The sequence below is a fragment of the Myodes glareolus genome, chromosome 17, assembly GCF_982192425.1.
Source record: "Myodes glareolus chromosome 17, mMyoGla1.1, whole genome shotgun sequence".
In the NCBI taxonomy this organism is placed as follows: Eukaryota; Metazoa; Chordata; class Mammalia; order Rodentia; family Cricetidae; genus Myodes; species Myodes glareolus.
This window is the reverse complement of record NC_142042.1, coordinates 2,279,686-2,294,386: the sequence shown is the minus strand read 5'-3', so window position 1 is coordinate 2,294,386 and position 14,701 is coordinate 2,279,686. Positions and strand designations below refer to the sequence as shown.

The following is a 14,701-nucleotide window of genomic DNA, read 5'->3' as shown; positions in this document are numbered from 1 at the left end:
CTAACAGGAACAAAAGGGGGAATAGAGTGGGGGAGAGGGAATGGGAGGGGAAACTTTCATGTAGATATATAATGAATAAATTTATTTTTAAAATAAGAAAACCATTCAAAGTTACGTTTTAGAGAAAGATGAAGCACAGAGATTGGATATCCCTCCTGAGGAACTGATAACACCACACTGAGAGCTACCAATTTTAAATAGATTTGCATAACAAAAGACATTGGAACTCTGACTTCTAAGTAGGTAGATTTGAGGTCAATTCTAATGTAATGACAATTTGGCTTTTGTAGGAGGAGAGAGCTGCTTGTTGCTTCCTGACCGCTGAGCATCAAAATAACCATACAGGAACTGTATTAATCACTGCTTGTTCCATTCACTCTAGCTTCTTATTGGCAAACTCTTACATATTAATTTAACCCATCTCCTTTAATCTGTGCATCACCATGAGGTTGTGGCTTACTAGCAAAGTTCTGGCATCCGTCTCCAACAGGAGTTACATGGTTTCTCTCTGACTCCGCCTCCTTTCTCCCAGCATTCAGTTTAGTTTGCCCCACCTACCTAAGTTCTGCCCTGCTATAGGTCCAAAGCAGGTTTTTAAAAATTAATTTACCAATTGTATTCACAGCATACAGAAGGGAATCCCACATCAGTGTTTGGTCCAGAGCAGATGTTTGTGAGAGTCCAGGATGTCTTCCTAAAAACACACATGTGCACATGTACAGCCTCCCATCACTAATTCCAGATGGAGTCGATACATTCCATTTCCATTGCTGATTGGGTCCTTATACTTAGGCTTCTAAAAAGATTGGCTATTTCTGTATACATGGTGAGTCTTTTTCCTATTCCTTATGATCAGAGTTAGACAAATGAATCTCCCTTGAGGAGATTTTTTTTCAGCATGTGACTATAAAGGAATTATTTTGGCTTAAATACAATGATCTGAGTGCAAATGAATATTCTTAGAAGTAGTACTGGAAACTCTAAAATTATTTTCAGTGTGTTCAGAATAGGAAACTAGTGTAAAAGATAGAGCTGTTGTGTGTCCCTGGGTGGAGATGTTGAAGAAAACAAGGTTTTTGTAGATATATTTGTGTGTTTCCTGGGGGGACTGGGATTACTGCTTCATGGAGTTGTAATGTGACAAGAAACGCAACTAGCTCCACCACTGTTGACTCATTGAGGACAAAACTATCTCCAACTCACTGCTTTGTCTGAAACACTCAGAACAGAGGGTCAACAAAATAAACACACTCAGTAACTTGAAATGACAAGCTTGCGTAGGAATCTGAATGCTCAGAGGCACCAGCAACGCAGCTCATAGACATACAAAAGTGAAGTAGGATGTGTCAAGACTGAGCATGAACTTCAAACTCCTAGAAGACACATTCAGAGGGGGCACAATTTAATCTCACAGAATAATTTATCAGAAAAACAAACATTTTAAAAATAATAACTGGTCTCCAAATAAATGTGGTTCTTCTATAAGAAGCAAAGACTAAATAATCTATTTAGATCCCAAGAAGAGTCAGAACCAAGAACACAAGCGTAACAGAGAACAACAGAGTTCCACCTACAAGAAAAGGAATATGCTAAATTAGATTTGTGCCACACTGGAGCAGGCTCCACTCCAGAGCCGACTATCTCTTTTCTATAGGTTTTCAAGGTAAGCTGAAGGTGATTTCCTCTTAGGAAAAGAACACAAAATATCCTGCCTCTGTAACTATGGGATAGCGTGAAAAGGGTCAACCAAGTATGTGGTGTAAGTCAGGCATTGACCATAGGGAGCCTTGCTAGTGGTTGTAGCGCCCCTCACTGGCCCCTGCTTAACCTGCACATCTGCTTTGCTTCCAGGAGCCTCACCAACGCCCTATTTCAGACAAGTAGCACAAGTCCTCTGAGCTAAGAATGTAACTAAACTCATATATATTTTGCCTCCAGATAGTCATGATATATAAAAATCATACTTGAGGCACACAGCATAGGCTTATAAAAATTAGTTTTATTATCACCGAATTCTGCGCTAAGTGGTCCTCATTTGTCACATGGAAGCCCATCTTAAAGTGTTTAATACGTTTTCATGAATGATTTAACTTTGCAAATAGCTTTGGTAAATATTTGATATGCTGTTATTAAATTTTTTTTTACTGACCTAACCTTTGACAGTTATTTTACTTTGGCCTGATATTGTTGGATTTCATTCATTTCCACACTGCGGTAGTTATTCCAAAGAAGGGTTTGACAGAAAACTTGTGATTATGCTTTCTTATTAAAGGTTATCTATCCTAGAAACTTGCGTTTCTCTAGATAAAGTAAGTCCAAATGGCAGGCCACTGTTCTGTGGCAATAATAGGATCAAGCTAGACAGATCAAGGCAAGGGGAGTATCAGAAACACAAAGAGATACTGTGGACAATAAACCCAAGCCTGCCAGAAAGATAGGATCTTCACTGTTCCCTAAGAGGCTAAATAACACAGGCAGGGTTTTGATACACAGAAGAAAAGGGAAGTTGACAAATTCTCACAAGATTTCATTTAAAATATACACCAAAGGAAATTCAGTAGATTTAATACTTCTAAATCATCTTGCATGCTATTTGGTTATGTTTATAGAGTGAGGGGAATATGGAAATACATCGGTGTTGTGTCCAGTGAAGATTCCAGCTGAATTATCTATCTAATTTTGAAGTAAAATTATGTTTGGGTTTCCTCCATTAGCCTGAGGATGGCACTAATTTATGTGATTTAATCATATGTGATGCCACCTAAAACACCTAAACATTTTTAGTTTGGGCAAAATTAGCATACCATGCAATGTCTTTCATATATTGTATAAGGTAGCAAATCTAACACAATTTACCTTCTTTCTTCTTCAAATCCCCACAGAAAGTATTAAAGAAATGAAGTAACATATAACACTAACTTGTGGTAATCATTAGGGTCCCAGGAAGAAAAGGACAGAAGCAGCTGAAGGCCACAAACAAATCTTAGTGAAAATGAGAAAATAAAGGTAAAGTAAAAAATATGAAGTTATAAGCACAAGAAGGTGGCCACACATTCAAAGCTCAGAAGCATCACACATCAGACCCTGAACACATCTGCACTAGCAAGGACACACACAACATGCCATACACAACACACATACATATGACATACACATAAATAAGGTGTGTGTATAGGAAGACACCAGATTTCAACTTCTGACATCGACACATGCATGCACAGGCACAGACATCCACACATACATACATACATGCTCACAAACACATAAGCAGAATAGAAAAAAGGGAATGAAAAGGGGAAAAAAGGTTATTTCACCCTTTATGTGGTATGTAAACTTTAAGTATAGATGCATAAAGCAATGCACTAATGTAGTTTATATAGTGACTAGAAAAATAAAAATAAAAAGATGTTACTACTAATTCCAGATAGTGGGCAAATAGCACTAGGTTACAGTTTTGATACTTATGAGGGGTTTTATATAGATAGGAAATTTATCACGCTTATATATACTTTTAGTGATACCAAGCTGGTGTCATTTATACTTTAATATCTGAGTTATTGAGAGACTTCTGATAAATGCCACTTTACACAAATGGCTTTGAACATTTCTTGTTTATTGTATGATATATAATATTATTTACATTTTCATAAGTTATAAAGATAATCACATTCATGTTGTAAATGAAAAAGCTCTAAAAGGCATTTGTGATTGACTAATTACAATGATACTCCCATTATTAATGCACTTGTCCAATTAAAGATTAAAGCGTTATTAGGAAGAGGTAGAAGAAAGATTCAGCCTGTCAATCTGGGGCGTGTCACAACTGAATGTCCCATAGTGTCTGCAGCTTTACAGGAATAGGGCGAGGCCTTCTCAGCTGAGGTTTAATTAGTTCCACGTGACAGACATGGCTGTTGTTACATCCCTCCTGATGCCACTAACCCCAGTGAAAATGGCCAAAGTGTCTAGGATTGGAGCATCCTAGACACAAGCAGTCGTGTGTAGGGTGCATTGGGTATTTCAGTTCCTGAGAAGGAAAATCAGGTCTTGTGGGGCACGCAGAGGTGTTTGGGGTTTCACAACGTCAGTGGTCAGATGTGGATTTTAAGCAGAGGTTATTTGCACCTCCCAAACCTTCTCAGTTCAACCCCAGGTTGTGATCTTTCTTGCACGTACACTGACCACCTCCTGTGACCAGCTACTATGGCTAGCGTGTTACTGGACGCTAACCACCCTACATACTTTATTTTCTTTTTCTTTTCAACAAATCTAAACTGCGAATGTCCCCCTCATCCTTGAGCTACAGAAAGCGATTGTTTTTTTTTTCCCCACGGCCACAGTTGATTAATAGACTTTAAATCTAAATCTTTGTTATTCCTGATGCTAAAATGTTAAGCTTCATGCTGTATTCCTTCTACAAATCCAGCCTTAGTCGATAGAGCTTAGAAAAAGCAGAAAGGAAGGGCAAACATTGTAGATCTAGTAACAGTTTGGTGAGATGTCAGGGTGGAAAGGCAAGAACCTGGCATCAAGTATCTTCTTGTTCTCATTTTCACACGCAGCCCATCTGCCTGTGAGTATTTACTTTGTTTCTTTGATCTCAGTTCCCGTCTTAGATGAACAAAGTGGCACTACCCAAGGAGATATCCATAGGCATTGGAGAGGGCTGCACGGAATCCTGCTGTGCATCGTAAATGCCTGGTACATAGTAACAGCTTGTCATGCATTCTTGCTGACCCATCATTTGGACAGACATCTGGACCGTTCACTCAGCGATTTACAGAATTAGAAAAGGCAATGTGCAGTAGCCATGGGCTTACCATCACTTACATTGTTCAATGAGGATAAAGCTTGGTCAGCTGCTCCACGCTGTGTTGATTCTGTGTGTGTAGTGCTCACTGTGAAGAACTGTCCCAGAAAGCTGAAGATGCTTAAAGCTGTGCCATATGTGTAGAATTCTACAGTCATGGTTTCTGGGGACAGGGAGGTTCTCTTATCTTTTGTTTCTTATTGTCTTTATCGTAATAAGGGCATCAGCTGGCCAGTGTAGTGATGCTGACATTTGCAAAGACACAGACCTCAGTGTAAGTGTCAGTAGGCAGAAGGAAACAGAATAAACCAGTCCTCTGTGCCTGGTGGGGGAGTCCAAAAGGGTGCTTTGGCCACTGAAGAACGAGCTGCTGTTCAAATAGCTTATCCTCCTTACGGAGCACACAGTGTTTGACCTGCTGTAATGACACTAAAGCTTACAAGTCTCCGGGAATTTATAGCAAGGCTTGACCTGGGTCAAACTGCTAGCAAATAAGAAAGATGGCCTGGAGGAGAGGGCCAGCGTCTGCAGGCCGGTGTCTTGCCATGACCTGCAGCCACAGCCATGGGGCCTGAGAACAGCCAAGTCAACTGCAGAAAAACTAAAGAGGTAGAAGCTTGAGCACTTAAAGAAATGGTTCCAAAGACTGTTGCTTATTTCCTTCCTAAATGAGAGTTGTTAATTCACATTTGTGGTTTTATTTCAACAAACAGTTTGTGTAGTATTTTTATAGCTAAAAAATATAGCATTTTTGTGTTATTTCAAAGTGTAAAACTTTCAGAAAAGTGAAATATGCTCAGAACTTCTGCAAAAACTTTCTCAAGTTTTGTTTTTGCTTTGTGTGTGTGTATATATATATATGTATATATATATATATATATACACATATATACATACATATATAAAGTGAGGGTTCTTTTTCTAGAGACACAGGCTATTTTACACTTTTAATTTTCTGTTCTATTCTAATTGCTGATTATTATCATTTGGAAATTATTGAGTAGACTTACATAATCAGGATTAAAATGTTCTATTCAGAATAAAAGTAAATTGTGTCCATGGGAGAGATAGAAAGTATGATCTCCCATTGGGCCTCGTGAATAATTCAGCCTGAACTCTCGTTAAGTGACTGGAAAAGATGCCACAGTTGGAAGGGCTTTCTGGCAGTCTTGACAATGCAGGCTTGTATAGTTTTCAGCACAGGAAGAGAGACGTGGTTTATTCCTGCACAGGGAAGATAATTACTTCCACATTATCGAACAGACCAATACAGAGCAGTGTATTTGGTGAAGCATTCAGCATATCTCCACTTTATTTAAGCAAACCAACTATCTCTTCAACTTACCTAATGCTCTGTGCATCTTGAAATATAATATTATGTGGATTCAATGGTTAATAAACAGTTATTGTTCCCAACGTCCCGTTCTCAACGTGGACGGAAGGGTGCCAATGATAACTTTCAGTGGACTGTGGGGGCATGCCGGTGATGTACTCGATGCAGAGAGTAAGAAGCATGGATTATGCACTAAACAGGGTATGCAGAGGTCATGGAAGGGTTGACATTTGAATTGTGATTGGGAAGGACAATCAAGGAGCTATGTCTGCTGACAGAACTCTAGACTGCTCTGGTTAACGTCAGCCACGCGGCTCTAATTACATACTTCAAACTCAGCTACAGATTTTGAAAACATTTTGTATTTTTTTTACAGGGAAAGCATTGGTTAAGCAGTACAAATAGCTGGTAGCAAACTTTCCCCTTGCTATCAGTTACCAAAGGAGGCCAGCCACCTTGGAGGATCAAGAGCTCTACCTTGAATATGTAAAGCTCATGCACAGGGTCCTGGCCCTCCTGGCTAAACTAGTTTTCCCACTTGTTGATGTAAACCAGACCCGAAGGATAGCATGATTTTTTATCTTTGCCATTATTCAAATCTGCTTTCCTGCGTGAGCTTTTCATGTTGAACATTTTCTGAGAATGAAACACAGTGTATTTTCCTAAATATGGACAGAGAACTTAGGGACATCTTCACAGCTTGTAATTTGCTTTTCCAGAAACACAAGACAATAAAGAGTGTGTACTCACATTGCTTACTCGGGTGGTGTTTATAGATAAAGCTGAGTATTTAACTCCCTATAGAACAGATGTTTGGCAGAGAATGTCATTTTGCTCTTGATCTTTAGGCTTTCCCCACACTTATTACAGTTTTTGTAAAGGTCAAGACAGAATCCCTTTGAACCATTGTTGAAGCCCAATCTCAGCTCTGGTCCCTGTGAAGAAGCATCAGCTTGTGTTTGCCTTTTGACGAATTCGCTCTTTCTTTATACCATTGTGACTCACTGTCTGAGTGTGAAGCTATTTCAAGACTCTCTTTGTGGACCGCTGTCTCAGATCTTCTTCATCAAACTGCCCTGCTCCACAGGAGCCCTGCTCAACCCTCTTGCTTCCTCCAGCATTCCCTGTAACAAATCTGGTATAGGATTAAGCCTAGATCTCTGGAATAAACCATTGCAGAATTTTTCTTAGTTCTCCCACTCTTGGTGTGATTCATGTTGTAACTAATTGTGAGAGAGATCCTCTCCTGTGTTTCCTGTACTGAAGTCTCTGAACCCCACAAGATCAGAGACCTGGATTGCTCACTATTGTATTCCTCCCAAAGCAACCATAGTACAAATAGGTGTGTGTGTTTGTGTGTGTAAGTATAAATGCATATATATACAAGTGTATATATATATACACATATATATAGGTATATACAAAGTATATACTATGTGTGCCTGTATATTTATACATATATATGGTAATTTATGTACATATATGGTCTATCCTTCCTTCAAACCCTTGAAATGGCAATGACAGTGGCTTCAGTGAATAGATGTAGTTGGGTACACACTCCAACTCTCAGTGAAAGCCACGTCTAACCTGAGGGTCAGTTAGGCAGAGGAATTTGATTCCATCCAGTCTGAAGCCTTCCCAAGACCCAAATCAGGGAGTGGTGTCCAGCAGGTGTGCCTCCTTCGTAAGGAAGGCAGACTGTTCTGCAATGCAGGTGATCTATGTGTTTTCTTTGAAGATTTTAAATTCCATATTGTGTACAGCAATGTCGGGGGCTTTGTAATATGAAAGGAATATCTCCATAGAAAGAAAAGAGATAATCAAGCTTCTTAAAGTGGAAGATGTTTGCATGAAGTTTTCATTTAGAAAGTATACTTTAAAAAAAAAAGTACATCTTACATTTATTGAGAACTGCATAGACCTTCTTGGATATTTTTGAATACTCAGCCCTGCTGCTCTCCCACTTCAACACCTCCCACATATTGACCCAACTGAGACTCCCTCCCAACCCCATTCTTTAGCTCACTAAATCCAGTTAGTACTGGTCATATATTCATAGGTGTAGGGTTACCCACTACAGCATGTTCAACCTACCTGGCCTGTCTCCCTGAAGGAAGCCGACTCTCCCTCTGCTTCTCCAGCAGCTCCTCAGCTGGGACTCCTGCCCTCTGACCTCCTTTCCCAGTGAGCCTGAGATTTTGGGTGTGCTTCTGAACACAGACTGAAGAAGCTGGAGATGATTTCATTTTCATATGCTCCCGTATTCAGCATCTTGGGTGTGTCCCTCTCCTGGACACACACTTTCTTGAATATCTATCACCTCTTTGTTTGTGAAAGATCCATGGCTTCCTTTGAAAACTAATCAATGGTTCCAAATGCTTTCTTTAAAGTAATTAGTTCTGGATTCTGCCTTAATGAAGACAGTTAATAATCTGGAACCGGTGAACAGAAGCATCCTTAGTGAACTTGGTGCACTTCCTTGAGTAGAGCTGACCTTCGTTATCCTCTATGGGTGAAGTTTCAGTTGCACCTACTCAAAAACACACCTGAAGATGACAAATACCCAAATTCAAGTCTACACGGACTGACGCTGATGGGTGATTTCACTGCCCCTTTAAGATCAGACTTCACACTATGGGATCTGCCATAAACTCCCTAATCACTGCCTGTCAAGAGAGCATTTTGTCAGCAGGAAAAGCTTTAGCGTCCCACTTCTAAACACTCCCGTTGGAACCCTCTGAAATTTCTGTTTCACTGAAAGCCAGAATCTGAGAATTTATACAACTAGCGCTTAGAATTTGCCCACTTGCTCTAAGTGGGTCACGTGTCATCTCTGGTCAGGTCCAGTTTGAAAACTGTCTAACACGTGACCTGTTTGACATCATCTGCCATAAGTCCCCTGTCCCAACTTGAGCCTTGCTCTGCTTTTCCACGCAATACTGGCTATGGTGAGGGGTAGAAACGACAGTCAGAACACCTAAAATAGACAGAGCAGTGTGATCAGTCTGTAAGGGGAGACTCGGTTTATCTGTGATTTACTTGCTTACTTTACTTTGGATGTGCTTTATTTTTAGCAGTTTTCAGTTTAGAAGAAGTCTTACAGAACTATAGAATTTCTGCAAACCTCTTCACCCCCATCCCATCTCCTTGCTCTCAGCATATTAGCTCTCAAATCATTGTGGCATATGTATCATGTATCATAATCAGTCAACTGGCATTCGTACATTCGTGTTAGCTAAGCCCACATCTACTTTAGAGTCGTGGTTAGTAGTGTACTTACTAAGGCTTTGGTGAAGGCAGAATGCTGGTTTCCAGAAGCAATGAGCATAGAATGGCATCAATGCTTCTGCGAGTCACATATATGCCATTTTCAGTTCTTTTTATAGTCTTATCACTTTGGGTGTTGAAGAACATACTCTCGACAAACATGAACCACACACGGTCTTTTAAGACCAGTTCCTTGCAGTTGGTGGCATGTATTTAATTTTGTTCTGTCTTTTTGTCTCACAGTGTATCTTCCTTTTTAAGTCCATGTCAATAATGTTCTACAGTGAAGAAAGAGGGGCTACCGTGCCCTGTACTAGAATAAGTAAAATCTTAAGTGATAGTTCAGGGGTTTTTAAATGGCTTGGCATGTTTTAGCAGTGTGGGTTTGGGTGATTTGCTGAAGATCTTAGCCCTGTAAGTTGTCACCTATCAAATGGAAAATGTTCCTATCTAACTTTAATGTTCATGATAAGAAATTAATATGAAAAATCTTAGGGAAGCCACCTTGCAAGCAGCAGCATAAGTGGCAGCTGTGAAGGGTATGGATGCAACACCAGATGAAGCATTCAAGGGTGCTGCCTCTGACTGATAAATGCCCATTGTTAAAAAGATCAATTATGGTGTGCATAGATTGGACCAGCAATGACTCATAGTTAGGCAAAGCTGTATGGTCAGCCTACACAGTCACAATAAAGAAAATTTAGAATACCTCAAAGAATCATAAGAGACAGACAATCAAGCAGTAAAAAGCAGCAAGATGGGAAAGTGTCCTTTTAACTATAGCTTGCCGGACAGAGTTTCTGAAGTGGAAGGTTTCAAGTGTCCAGCTAAAAAGTTTGTACACTTAGGTTTTAAATTATTAATTTTACCTTCTTTTCCTACTGTAGGCCCATGTCTCCACAGACACCCCAGGTTCTGTTTTTATTGAATCAAAAGCTTGATGCTAAAAAAAAATTAGGACTGCAGATTGGGTGCCAATTAGTAGCAAGGAGGTTGCTTGTTTTTTCCCAGCCACTTAGCTCTGAAATAATCACACAGAAACTGTACTAATTTAAATCACTGCTTGGTCCATTAGCTCTAGCTTATATTGGCTAACTCTTACATATTAATTTAACTCATTTCTAGTAATCTGTGTATTGCCACGTGACTGTGGCTTACTGGCTAAAGTTCTGGCATCTGTCTCCAGCAAGACTACATGGCATCTCTCTGACTGTATCCTTCTTTCTCCAAGAATTCAGTTTAGTTTTTTCCACCTACCTAAGTTCTACCCTATCAACTGGCCAAGGCAGTTTCTTTATTTATTAACCAATAAAAGTAAGACATAGACAGAAGGACCTCCCACATCAACAGAGGTTATATGTAAGGAACTAGAAAAACACAGGAGATTTTAAATTAAAAAAAAGTCAACAGAAGAAAAACACTCTGAAGCCTTTGTATTGCCTTCTTCTGGTGTTGGGGATCAAACTCAGGGTCTTGTAGCCAGCTTTCTGGTCAGATTTCCTTTGGACCGCCAACCCACAAATAATGACACAGAGACTTATTATTAATTATGAAAGCTTGTCCTTCACTTAGACATGTTTCCAACCAGCTCTTGTAACTTCAGTTAAACTGTTTCTATTAGTCTATGTTCTGCCATGTGACTCTTTGCCTCTCCTCAGTATCATGCATGTGGCTGGCTCCACATCTCGCTGATGAAATCTACATACTTTGAGTTATCCCTTGAGCTCCCTTCTCTGCCTGAATGTCCCACTTAAACTCTCCTGCCTACCTATTGGTTGTCCAGATCTATAATAAACCAATCACAATGACCGATCTTTACACAGCATGATCAAATATCCCAACAGAGTCTTCAAGTGTTCTACCTAAGCAGAGTTCCCAGCACTTCAGTTCTTTCTCTATTAGGTTAATGCAAAGAGGTATGCTGTTTGGGACTGTAAACTGTAAGTCATGATACTCATATTCAAGCACAACTTTATTGATATAAATAGGGGACATTACAAACAATGCCCCTAAAAATAATCTAAGCTTCAGAATTTGATGAACACTTGAAAGCACGTTCTGTCAGTTATAGAAGCACTTTCCTGGCAAGATGTCAAGATGCTTGAGAAGGTGGCCTTCTGTTGGTGAGTGGTCAGGTAAATACGGTGAGTGAGGCAAATCTCAGACCCAGCGTGTCCCGTGTTCAGAGTGTTGGTTGTATGACATGTGCTTGGGTGTCACTGTGGAGGTGTAGATCCTTTCTGTTGACTATTTCCAGCTTTAGTTGTTGGAGTTCTCAGTGTTGGCCATGAGTCTGCTGCACCTACTTCTCAGATGTAATGGTTTCACCAGGATCCCAAAAGCTGTTGTGATCAGACCAGCAGCAGACAACAAAAGCAGGCATGACCATTGTTCAGGAAAATTGGTTGGGAACATGCTAAAAGACTTCTTCTCAGTCCGGTCACTGGGTGGGTTATTGCCAATATTCCCATCACATATATTTAACTTTACATGTTGCAATCCAACTGATAAATGGCTCATCATTTTGTAGAACAAAAGAGGAAAACAGTTCAAAGCCACATAGAGCTTTCTAGACTTTCTCTGTTAGAGCAAATGCTGAATGACCATTGATGTTTGGTGAGGAACTCTGGGCAACTTCTCCTGTAGCTGTAAGAGTGTTGGCTTCCATCATGGTTCTCAGTTTGTTACTGTCTACTGCCCATGGCCAACTGGGCCATGCACTATTGATGTCGTGAGATGGCTTGGCTATTATAAGACCCATTTTGAACTTAGAAAATCACTCAAATTTTCATTTCTAGCATCATTTCTGTAATATAATATAAGTAATATAATAAACAGCAAGTGATTATCCATGAGACAACTGCATGAAGCCATAAATATGCATTAAATGTTATATAACAGGACCATATTTAATTAGTATATATTCTCATACAAAGTGACAAGTTTCAACAATGCAAAAACGATAATTACATTTTCACCAATCTAATAATATTTAGAGCAACTGAGGTGAAGTCTTGCATTCTGAGACCTGGAGTCAATGGATTCACATAGACAGAAAGGTAGGAGGGATGACTGTGACTCAGCTCATTCCCACTCTGACATCACAACTTCCAATGTTGAGTTTACACGAGGGACACTTTACATAAACAATCTCAAGACAGAACCCAGCATAGTTTAGAACCGAGGTTGGTCCACATCTCAAAGGCCAAATGGTTAACAATATTATGTGTTACATGCTTTATGGTAAATTCATAACTATTTAGCAAAGTACCCACAAAAGCATAAAAGCTGAGATGGAAGTGCTGTTTTTCAGTAAAAATTTATTGATATTTGTCAAACACTGCATGTGACCAAAAGCTGACTTGTGATCTAGAACTTTAAAAAAAAAAAAGCAGAATTAACCAGGAAATATTTTGTTTGGTTTTCTACAAAAAAATGACAAACGACAGTACTTTTTACCAAAGACTAACAAATTATTTATGTAAATAATGACAAAGATAGTATTATGGCATATAATGAGAGTTACATCTATGAAAACATAGGTAGGCTTCATTATCATGTTCTTTGAAGCAGAATCTGACTCTGTACTGTAGGGTGACCTTGACTTCTTGGTCCTCTGGCTTCAATTTCCAAAGTTCTGTAATGACAGCCATGAGCCACTCAGCCTAACAGAAATAAAACCTCATAAATAACTATTTCTTTAAAACTTGGTAGAAATAAGATAGCACTGCTTTTTGCACAGTGGAAGCGTGCAGGCTTAGATCTGAGGCTAGAAAGGCTTTGTTTTACGTCTTATTTCATCTGGAGTCTAAGAGTGCTATCTTCCTAAGCCTTCATCTCACTCTCTATAAAACAGCTGACATCGCGAAAGTGTTATTGACTCCAAATGCGAGAACTTCTAAGAACCACAGTAGAATTTCTGGAATGTAGCTTCCCTACTCCACGAGTTTACAGGAAATCATTCACTTGTTGAAGGACTTAGATTTCCACAGAGAAAGGGGAATCAAAAGTGTTGTTTCTACCTTGTTGATATTAGATAAGGTAATGTGTAGGTGACACCTAGCACCACCTGCTATGACCCCTGGATGCTGTCCACTGTCATGCGCCGGTTACTAAAAAGAGAAGTGTGCAGGGCAGAGGTATGCATGAGGGACTCTATATGGCTAGTACTGGCATGCAACAAATGCCAAAACTCAGTGACACAGTAATGCATTTGACGCAGGAAGCAAAGAACACACAGGGAAGTGACATCAGGGATGTCAACCACGGCTACAATGACCAAATGATGGCGGAGGCAAGAGAAGCAGGGAGTCACTCTGAGTGTGCAAGGGTGTGCCTGTTTCTTGGTCTAGGGGATTCACAGATTTCTTATGCGGTCTTAAAACAACTCTGCTTAGGAACTGTGCTGAGGTCATGTGAGGGTCAGCTGACTTTGCTGAGGCCATGTGAATGATCAGCTGACTGTGCTGAAGTTACATGAGGGTCAGCTGACTGTGCTGAGGTCATGTGAGGGTCAGCTGGCTGTGCTGAGGTCATGTGAGGGTCAGCTGATTTTGCTGAGGTCATGTGAAGGATGAACAGACTGAGAAAAGTCAGTTCCTCCTGAAGCTGATTTGAGCCATGCAGATTAGAGCATCCCTCAGAACCCAGCGAAGTTTATCCCTATGAGGAGCTCAAGTGTTCTATTTACTCTACATATTTGTCCCAAATTCATTCCCCCAACAAAAGCATAGCCTTAAATTTCATTTTCTTTGTCATTTCCAAAGTACTTCCGAACCAACTGTGGACCAGGCACTGTGTGGGGACTGATATATCTCAATAAAGGAAATGGGTAAGGATATTTACCACACATTTATTGGTTTCTGTTTGTTTTTTGGAAAAGTATTTTTAAGATCAAGCTAAAAACGCATTAGCTAAACAATGTTAATATTTCCCTTGGAGGAACAAAGTCATTTCTTACCTAATTATCACTCCAGTTCCCTAAATAAAGATATTAAGCAGAGAAGACTCGAATCATTAAGAACCACCCTGAGCACACACAGCTGCTGTTAGCTGAGATCCACTCTTTAAATGGCCTTTCCCTCTTACCCCAAATATGATTTTGTTTTAGAAAACACAGCGATAACAGGACATTTATTTAAATCAAAGCTGAGGGAAATAGACCTTTAAAAAACAAAGCCCTGTTATTCAAAGTTTGTTTTTTGAAAAATTCAAAGCCCAAAAGGAAAGAAAATAAACACAGGCCTGAGCACGCTGCGGGCAGAAAGCTTGCTCGACCTCTGCTCCCTAAC

At 39.8% G+C, this 14,701-nt stretch overlaps 1 protein-coding gene across 1 annotated transcript in view; it reads left to right on the top strand.

Annotated features, from left to right (window-relative positions):
* The window catches only part of Negr1 (neuronal growth regulator 1), a 704,443-nt gene that overhangs the window by 502,535 nt on the left and 187,207 nt on the right, over positions 1-14,701 (top strand). The window lies entirely within an intron of this gene.